The sequence below is a fragment of the Pyrus communis genome, chromosome 9 (assembly GCF_963583255.1).
Source record: "Pyrus communis chromosome 9, drPyrComm1.1, whole genome shotgun sequence".
Taxonomy (NCBI): domain Eukaryota; kingdom Viridiplantae; phylum Streptophyta; class Magnoliopsida; order Rosales; family Rosaceae; genus Pyrus; species Pyrus communis.
In genome coordinates, this window is record NC_084811.1 from 8,029,918 (window position 1) to 8,040,322 (window position 10,405).

Below are 10,405 nucleotides of genomic sequence, written 5' to 3' on the forward strand. Positions count from 1 at the left end.
TGGAACATTTAGATATCTAGCACCCAATCATACAAGATTAGGCCGGGCTACAACAAGCATTGGTGTTTTACTGTACACTTTACTACTTTAGTGTATTTGCTTCTTGAAGTTGCCTCTGAAACAAGGTCAATAAAACTAATCCGTCCTATTCCTGGTTCCTCAATAATTAATTTTATCTTCGAGCTTCTCTTTATTGACCTTGTTTCAAAGGCAATTCAAGTAGGCAGTTAAAATAATCCTTTCAAAATAGAGGAGTACTAGGATTCATGCCCGCGCGATGCGATAGGTCGAAAACTTTGTCATGTAATTAACAAATACATACAAAAAAGGGCAAGTAAAGAGTCCATGAATTTCCATAGTGTACCAAGTTAGTAGAAATGTACTCCAACATGACCAGGTCAAAAGGAGATTCCTTCGCTCTCAATATGGTTTATCAAAAGTAGTGTCTTATTTCTTCAAGTCAAACGTGTTGGACAACACCAATCACAACTACAAATACTAACAACTGTGCAAAAGAATTATAAAAACACTCATGTACCATGTAAGAACAAACCTCACAATTAGTCTTAAGAATTGTTTTTCCAAAGAGACCCATTACAACGCGATCTGAAAGAAAACAAAACATGAATAATATCAAAGAAAGTACATTTTCTCTGTCAAGTAAAATATACGGCAGGTAATGAACAAAATACAAAGTTCTTAGCTTTAATTTAATTATTATCAAATATTGAGGGAAATTAACAACTACCCAGAAATGTTTGCTCAAAATTAATTGATAATATGAATAATTTAATTACACAACATTTACAAAACCCAAAGTTCTTAGCTTAATTTGATCTTACCATTTAAGTGGAAGAAGTAAAAAATTACACATAAATGTTTGCACACAATTAATTGATGAAACAACCAATTGGGCAATCAAAAATTGCAGATGAAGAAATCATACGAATGGGTTTCCATTAATTTTGATATCGAAGTTTAACTTTTTGAGTCACTTGCTCCAAATCGTTCTCCTGCCAAAAACATAAACAAACCCCCAAAATAAGGAGCTCTGTTGGTTCCCAAATATTAACAACTATTTCACGTGTACCTTTCATGAAACAGGTGGTGATCACTGCTACTAAGCAGGATTGAAGATTGAGTATCTGATTATTATAGGAATTAGAAGTGATCTTCCAGACAATATCAAATACACAGGGATAGGCAATCAAACTAATGGTGCAGTGAAGACAATAAAACATGACCTACTACTCCCTCCCTCTCTCTCTGTGCAAAGGCGGCATGGCTCTCATTCACCAAACCCTCATCGAATGACAGCCACCTAGACCCATCCCAATCCGTCCCAAAACCGTAGGACAAAATTAACCTTCCTAACTTAGCATCATGACCGCTTCGGATCTAAAAACTTTTGGCACAGAGAGTGCACATGCATAATTAAAATTCACAGATCTAGTGCATGCATGCATACATTAGTAAAGGGTACATTTTACCTTGTGTCCGAGATACTTAAGTCGTGTGCTCTCCATTTTCCAAACAGACTTGAGTGTTGCAGTAGCGTCCTGCAAAGAAATCACAGATACATTAGCTGGAACAGAGAATAGACATATTTTTTTGTTTCAGACCGCAGATCCAAGAACCACACTTATTTCACCGATTCTTGGTTATGGACAGAAAAGGGAAGCAAGGGAATGGATGTTTACCTTTGGAATTTTTGTACTCTCTAATGAAAGAGGGGAACCCAGAATGAAAAACAAACCAAAGGGCAAACAAATAAATAGACGCCCAGAAAATCCCCCAACTGATTAAAAAAAATAAAAATAAAAATAAAAATATGAAAAACCAAAAACCATGCTGCCTAACCTAACAAAACAGTACAAAAAGATTTGGAAAATTTTTTTTTGGGCTTTTCAATCACCACATTCACGCAGATATAAATGCAAGAAACAATAAAAAAACAGAGATTTTAGTACAAAATGTAATTGAAAAACACACTTATCTGAACATGCAATAGAGTATGGACGATGAAGAGTGAATCCCGAACTAAGGGACCATACTCGCGCCTGTTCACCATCACCCCTCTCTCTGTGTTTTTCTCCCTGAAATCCCGATGATCCCCCTCTGTTTCACCGTCACACTCTCACTCACTGAATCAAAGATCGACATTGACATCCTCACCCCTCCCTCTTTCCCCCCCCCCCCCTCTCTCTCTCTCTCTCTCTCTCTCTCTCTCTCTCACAGAAATAAACTAAATGAACAAAGTCCCTACCCCATCCCAATCCGTCCGAAACCCTACGGACAAAATTACCATCCAACCCCCATATCACCTGACGGCAAGATCTGAACCCTTGACGGGGTAGTGTGGTCATTTTGACTCCCAAACTGTAGTGATCCCCTGCAAAAGAAACCGGCAAACAAAGAAAAAAGAACAAACGATGAGCAATAAAACTCACAGACCATAATACACAAAATTCCCTATAACGTAAATTGATAAAGCATTTTACCCAATCCAATTGAATTCCTGATCACAACACATAAGATAAACTAATAAACGATTTTATCCAAACAGCCATTTAATTTTAAACATTTAAAACCGAAGAGAACCAAATGCACATATTTGGGAAAAAAATGGAGTGTTTTGAGTATCTAAATCTCACCCTCAACACTTTAAAAATGCAGTGGTCCCAATGGAAAGAGAACTTGCAAAACGGTGTCCCAGCACAAACACAACATATAAAACAAACAAACGAAGACAAAAAAAAAAAATTTAAAAACCAATAATGAACGATAAAATTCAAAAATCCTAGGATACAAAACCACAAACGACATAAAAATTAGTAATAAAAATTATGAAAAAACAGACACCGCTTGACACCAAATGCTTGACGCCAATGACGACCCCAAAGGCAAGAAAAATCCCAAGCCAGTTAAGAAAAAAAATAGTCCATTCCTCTGTCATATTCTTTTCCCCTGTTTGCTACCCCTAATCCCAAATGTGTCTTCGATGCTCTTTGTCCCCTTTTTCTCTCACCCTAATATCTCACCTGCAAAATCTTAACGCTGCTGCCTTCCCCCACCAACAAACCCTCAACACCCTGTAATGTTATTTTCTTCCAAATCTATAACAAAAAATGCATGCATAAACACGGTAGAAATTTGCAAAAACCCACAACACAACCTAACTAAAAATCTCACGAATTAAAAGTTTCGCCCAAAAGAATCCCCCATCTCTCTTATCAAATGAAAACTCCAAAAGCAATTCAATGGTTGATAACAACCCATTTAAAATTGAACCCAAAAAATTTAAAAGCTTCTCTCACATTGATTAGTCGTTCATTCTGCACCTGAATTTTACTAATTCTACGTTAAGAGTTCTATGTACAACTCAAAAAAGCAGATTTTAACAACTAAAAGGACGGACAGTAACACCACATGACCGTGTTATGATAAAAAATGATAAACAAAGATTCGCTCAAAAAGCAGAGCGTAAGAAAACTCCCATAAACAAAGATCAGGATCTCTTCATCCGAATTATAAGTATTGTATATAAGTCTTCAAATACAGGACTAATGTGTTATAAGTATGGTGTGTGAAAAGCATTTACATAACGTTGTTCCAAATCAATAGTTGGACAAAATAAAGTATTTACATAACCTTGGCTGCCATAAGTCATATCCGGCAGCTGCTTCAGCCACACCCACTGGAATTCAGGTTGAGTGCATTTCATTCGAAAATCCATCACCATGAAAAATGAAAACAAAAAATCAATTCAAATCCAACATATCCAACAACCCAAATATTATAATAATCTAATCAGACAATAAACAATTAGAGATGAATCTCAATTACCATAAAGAAATGAGGGGTTGTCTGGTAGAAGCTAGTTCAAGCTTCATCAAATATATAGAGGATGATCAAACAATCAGAGACTAAAGTCAATTACCTTTCCCGTTCCCGGAAAATCAATTCCAGGCCCGCTATGAAATATTAGAAGGTCCGTAAACTCATAAGGCTAATATAGTAAATTAAGTCTCCATCTATCCCTTGCAACGCAAAGCAAAAGAAAACCCCTCCTTTTCATAATCCCATACAGGGTGAGGTTAACACTTACAGAGAGGGAAAATGGCTCATCACTTATGCCATATTTATTGTCTAACATACCTTGAACTGCCAACTCCACCATTCCCTAGGCCAGCAGATGCCATACCGACGTCTGATCACTTCACTACTGCAACACAACAGATGATGGTACTAATTCCCCTCCTCGCAACACTTCCTGCTCCTACGTCCACTCCCATCCAAGCACCTATCTTTCTATTAAACAACATAAAAATTCAAATTCAAATTCAAATTTCTTTCCACAAAAGCATTAATCAAAATTAAAATTCATAAAACATAGAAATTGAGTTGAAATTGCTGAAACAAAATTCAAATGAAAATTTTTTAAAATTGCAGAGTCAGTTAATTACTTAATTTAGCTCGGATCCACACCAAACTCACTCCAATTTTTTAAAGTAAGCACCAAATACAAATACAAATTTAAAAACCATCGCTGATCCTCCGAAATGAATCGGACTCCAACAAAACAATTAATTTTCGGCATTTTCAAACGCAATACATCCAAAATTCAGAAATCGGTTCGGACGACTGACCTGCAAGCGTTTCGGGGAGGCCTGGAAGCAGAGCTCGCGCATTTTAAATTCCGCTCCGCTCCTGGAATTTTTTAGATTTGAGCAGAAAATTTGGAAAGGAGAAGAATTTGATCGGAGAGAGGGAAAATTCAATCTACTTCAGGATCAAACACTAAAGTACAAAACTTTACGTTTTCCCTTCTCAAATCTGACATCTTCGAGAGCTTCGCCCTACTTTTGATGGTCGTATCTGAGTTCATTTGTGGGTGTCGGCGACTTGCAAGGACGGTGGATCCACGAAAAGGAGGTTGGTTCGTGGGCGGGAGGAAAATTCGATATGGGTTCGTGTGAAGGTGCATCAGTGATTATTCAACGGATTTAACTGAGATGATGAAGAGGAATGGGGTGAGCAGCGCTGGGGCTAGGTTGAGAGAAATGGAGAGAGAAGTCTCTCGAACTTGATAGGAAATGAGAGAGAAGTCTCTCGAATTTGCTAGGGTTGTAGGAAATGAGCTCAGAGCGAGAAAAGGAAAGGATGGGGGATTTGATGGATGGTTTCTGAGCTAGATAGAGTCGGTAGAGAGAACGCGGGAAAGAAAAGGCGGTGGCAATTTTGTAAATAAAGTCAAATTTGGCTCAAACCTACGGATACAATTACCCCCTAACTTTTAAGAATTACCTTCCCAGCCCAGCCCAGATTTGATGGTTTTGTTGTAAATAGCATGAAATCGAGGGGCAAACAATTGACTGTAGTCATGAACAGTGCCAATTCCCCTTTAACTTTAGAATAGATAATAAGTAGGTAAGTATAGATACCTTTTATATATAATTGATTGGGTATTTTTCCAGCTATCGACTGTGACGTTATAGAGAATTTAAAGGGGTGTAGTCAATTTGGATTTCAGAGGATTTTAAAAGATTTTATAAGTAGTAGATTTCAAAGGATTTTAATAAGTTCTATGATTTTATATGGATTTTAGTAGATTTATATGGATTTGTCTTATAAATTTCCATGGATTTTTATGGATTTCTTAGGATTTCAAAAGATTTTAACCTGTACAAACTCTTGCCAAATGTCATTGTTGAGAAGAAAATGCCCAAGTTTTGCTATAGTGAAAATTGTTTTAATTCATGGCCCAAGTTTGGCTTACTTCTGCGGCAATTTGGTAACAACCATCAGCTCAAATAGAAACGCTTGAATGCGACAAGGAAGAAAAGTATTCATGGCAAGGAAGAAAAGAAACATAAACAACTTACATTAAAGCAAAGAAAGAGTCAGCTATGACTACTCTAATGAAAAAAAAATGAAAGAACCGTTAACCATTTTTGTAACTAATAAAAAGTGATTTGCGTTCATAATCTTAGGTACTGATTTGAAACTTATACTCTTTAACATTTTTTTTTAGAAAAAAAGGTACGAAAATATGCACAATTAGAACTTGTTAGAAATTTTAAACGAAAAATAAAAATAGTGAATGCTAAAACGACAACAAGCGGTAATAAACCACAATTTGATGGCACCTTATTATACGATTAGGGTGCATTTGTTATATCGAATTATTTCGGACTGGACTAGTTTCATGTACTAAGTTGGATTGACTTAAAAATAGACTACGTTGGACTGATTTAGTGAAGTGTTCCAACTAAGAAGCAGGATTACTAACAAACTCTGAAATTATATTATTTAAGCCATATATGCTAATTCAGACACTCAAATGCCTTTTCAGACACTCAAAATTCAGACACATAAATGCCTTTTCAGACACTCAAAAAAAATTTCCTTCATCAACCATGCTTTCATCGAACTCCCATTTGCAGAAAAATCACTTTAAAATCTCCAATTCCTCCTAATTGCCATTTCATTTTCTTTCGATTTCTTTCTTAATTTTTTCACCAACCAAACACCTTTCAAAACCCCCAATTCCTACTAATTGCTTACCTTATTTGTCGCACCAGATTCAGATCACAGTTCGCTGAATTTTCATGACAGAACGCGACTGATGGGGGAGAATCAGTGGAAGCAAGCGTTTGTGAGGTTGAGAGAGCGATGTGTGTGTGTGTGTGATCTAAGATAGCAAAAGACTCGTCTTTACCATCGTTTAGGTCAACCCAGCAGGAGACCCTAAATCAACCTGGGTTTTACGGGACATTGGAGATCGGTGAGAACTGTTTATGATTTGGTCAATAGAGAAGGAGGCTGCAGCTGCTACTCATTTACGAAGGAGAATGATTGGGTTGGCTACTTGCAGACGATGGAGACGGGATTAACAATCCGTAGATTTTTGGCGGTCTCTCTAAGACCTCCTAGTGAGCAATTTAGTAGATGCGAGTCCTCCTTTATCCCATTAAACTTAGTCTAGCATATAACAAACACATGCCTACACTAATATCTAATTCAGTCCAGTTCGATTAAACTTAACAAGGCCAAACAAAAGTGCCCTTGGTTACCCTCGAATTCAAATTTTAATTAAAAATTGTTAAACGGTTTTGTTGGTACATATTTTCTAATAATGTATGTAAATTTGTTTTTGTGGGTAGAGTCACCAAGTTTATACTACTTGAAAAGATTCTCGATTACTCAAAGATGGACCATTAACCATGTTCATGTATGACATACTTAGGCATAGCTAAGTGGTTAAATTTGTGTAAACCCTTCTCCAATTAAGTTTTAATTTTCATCCCCAAGTGGGTAGGGTGTTGGTATTCTTTCTACCTAGGCATTCCGGGTTTGAAACTCCCTTCTCTTGTAAATTCTTATATTATTTTTGAATCATCTCCCTCTTCATAACAACAACAACAACAACAACAACAAAAAGAGTTTGAATCTCCCTCAACATTTATTATATTTAAAAATATAAAAAAAAAAGAGTTTGAATCTCCCTCCCTATCATTTAGATTAATTTAGTGTCCACCACCGCTTGGATAAAATAATGTATGTGGATGCAATCTTCCTTTGACGAAAATGCACATGCAAAATAATAACACCTAAGATTAAGGTCAAAAGCCTCATGCACCCAAAATGAATGGGGGGTGGGGGGGCTTTGGCCAAAGAATCTCCAATGCCAAAGTTATAATTCTGAAGAGAATGTGTTTAGGAGTTTGTAGGTAGCAAATGACTTAGCATTTTAGTGGGATGAGTGGGGTATTTATAGGAGAGTGGCCGACCCTTAGGGTGAGGAGTAGCCGGCCCTTTATGGTGAATTTGGGTGAATAATTGCAAGATATTATGTGAAATAATATCTTGAAATTAACATGGCAATTATTCCTAATGTAAATAGGAAGTTTTGGGAGTTACCTTTTGAATAAAATAAAATAAGTGATTTATAAGGAGTGATGAGAGGAATATGAAATAAATTCCATATTGTGATCACCTTTGACTCTCCATTGATTGAGTTGTTATTGTCCAAGGCATACGTGTGGGAATCCCCGTGTGCCTCGAGGGTAGTCTCGTCTTTTTCACCCAAAAGTCCACGTGTCGCCTCCCTAACTTTTTGGATTATTTTTGGCTCTACAAATGCCCCACACCTGCTGGGTTGCTCGTAGGAAATGGCAATAAGTGTAGAGATCTCCAACTGCTTAGGGAAACATAAGATTGTTTCCTAATTTGATGCAAATTCTCACTTTGACTTGGAATTAGATTCTTCTAGGAAAGAGAAATAAATAGCCACCAAGCTTATTTAAGCCTACCTTAAGTAGGGGATTAAATTAACTTCGGAGGGTAATTATTTATCCCTACAAGAAAGAGAGAAAGCTAGAGGATATTTGTTCCCCCTCCTGTCACACCCCGAACCTGGAGTCAGTGGGACCCCACGCCCGGTGCACGAATAAAAGTAAATATAGAACTAAAACGTAAAATAAGAACTTCTTTTATACAAGTAACTATTACAAAATCCTTAAGTAACTATTACAAAATCCTTACAGAGTACAAAAATAAGGAAAAATCTTAAATCCCTTGTCTAACCCAAACTCAACTCCTCTAACACCTGTCTTATCAAATAACTCATCTGTAAAATAAAGGGTGAGGGTGAGCAACAAGTCACTCAGTGAGTAAAATATGTAATATGCCAGTCAAGCAATGTCATTTTAGTTACTATGGAAAATACAGTAATAATATCAAATCAATATGCATGTAGTGCCATATCACATAATCCCTTTACGTGTTCATTATATCCTTCATAAATAGTAACTCACCACGTGACTCCTATTGGCCATTCTGCTCTAATGTCTCCATGTGCAGTTTTCATTTATACCTTAGATTAATGCAACACTCAAGTTCTCATGCTCCATGAACAATTCCAAATATCCACATATCACTATATTAATAATTCTGAAAGTATTTCCACAAATCCAACATACTTGACTTGAAATAGAGATATTTGAAAATAAGTATAATTTGCAACACATTACATAAACCACTCACCTTGATATTCCAAGCTTTGACAAGATAACCCTATTAACAATCTCCACACACCAAACCCCTAATTTTAACGGATGTTCCAGGATGAATACGAACCAAATGGAGTAACAACTCCTTGTTTTTGGGGCTCTCAGAGCTCTCAGCGTTGATAGGAGCATATTTATGCAACTTAGTTAGCTTGTTTTCTTGCATTTACATAGTTAATTTCTATTTATTATAGTGATTTAAGCTATTTTCGTATGTTTGTAGGTTCAAATGGCAAAGTTGGCAAGAAAGAGCATTTTGGAGCATTTTAGAGCAGTTTTGGGCTTAGAATGGATAGCATAAGTATGGCGCAAGGTGGATGGACGAATTTGAAGATCAAGAGAGGCTAGGAATGTGCTTAATATCTGGAGAAACAAATTTGGAAGCATTGAAGATAATGAATCAGCTACAAAGAAGGAACATTATCCAAATTACCTTATCTTATCCAAACCTTATCTTATCTTATCTTATCCTAATCCTAATCCTATCTTACCTTATCTCCAGCTGTAAGGAGGATTCCTTATCACATTAAACCACTTCCCATCTAATTTAAGGAGTCTTAAAATCATGCAAACAAGTAAACCTTTTCCCCCTAGGAACCTGCCGCACCTTTCTCTCATTTTCCTCTTTGGTTTCTACCATATAGATGACCTTTTCCTTATGGATTTGAAGTGTTAAAATCCTTTTCCTAAGCTACTTTTGTGCCGCACCTAAGCCTATAAATATATGTCTATGCCGTATAATTCAATCACCACCCTCTACCATCAGGTCACCACACCTCAAGAGCCTAAATTCAGAAAATCCCCATTGTGCCGCAGCAAGGAAGGAAGGAGGATCCACCTGGAGCCGTGCTTGCCATTCAAGACGTTGGATTGTTGGAGCGTTTCTAGGTGTATTCTATCTTTGTTTTCAATGTTTAAATTTAATTATCTTTGTTTTGCGAACATGAGGAACTAAATTTGTTTTAGTTAGAGGTGAATTCAAAACCATGATTATATTTGCAATATGAATTGATTACTTCCAGTTGTGATTTCATAAATCATGAATGCAATTTACTTAACTGTTTGATTAAGAACTTATTCTTGTATGTTGATTAAGGAGGCCTACTTAGTTTGCATGCATGAATTTGATACTAGAATATAAGGGAGTTTCACCTAATCGTTATGAACTTATATTCATAAGTAGTGGAGGTTGCTAGTCACGATCGTGTTAAGTAAATTCCTGGTAGGAGTATCATGTTGTTCATAGTTACGAATGCCTTGTCAATGCTTATGATTTTCACAAAGCTTAATGATCTTTGATTATATCTCTATTATGTTGTTCATGTAGAGAGCTA

At 36.5% G+C, this 10,405-nt stretch overlaps 2 long non-coding RNA genes across 2 annotated transcripts; both read right to left on the reverse strand.

Moving 5' to 3' along the window:
- Positions 1-325: 325 nt before the first annotated feature.
- On the reverse strand, positions 326-2,184 carry LOC137746185 (uncharacterized). Its single transcript, XR_011069782.1, has 2 exons — positions 947-2,184; positions 326-606 (listed from the first exon to the last, which is right to left on the reverse strand). It is a non-coding gene; the product is annotated as an uncharacterized lncRNA (long non-coding RNA).
- Positions 2,185-2,270: 86 nt separating this feature from the next.
- LOC137746184 (uncharacterized) lies at positions 2,271-5,189 on the reverse strand. Its single transcript, XR_011069781.1, has 3 exons — positions 4,650-5,189; positions 3,652-4,311; positions 2,271-2,392 (listed from the first exon to the last, which is right to left on the reverse strand). It is a non-coding gene; the product is annotated as an uncharacterized lncRNA (long non-coding RNA).
- Between the last annotated feature and the right edge of the window lie 5,216 nt (positions 5,190-10,405).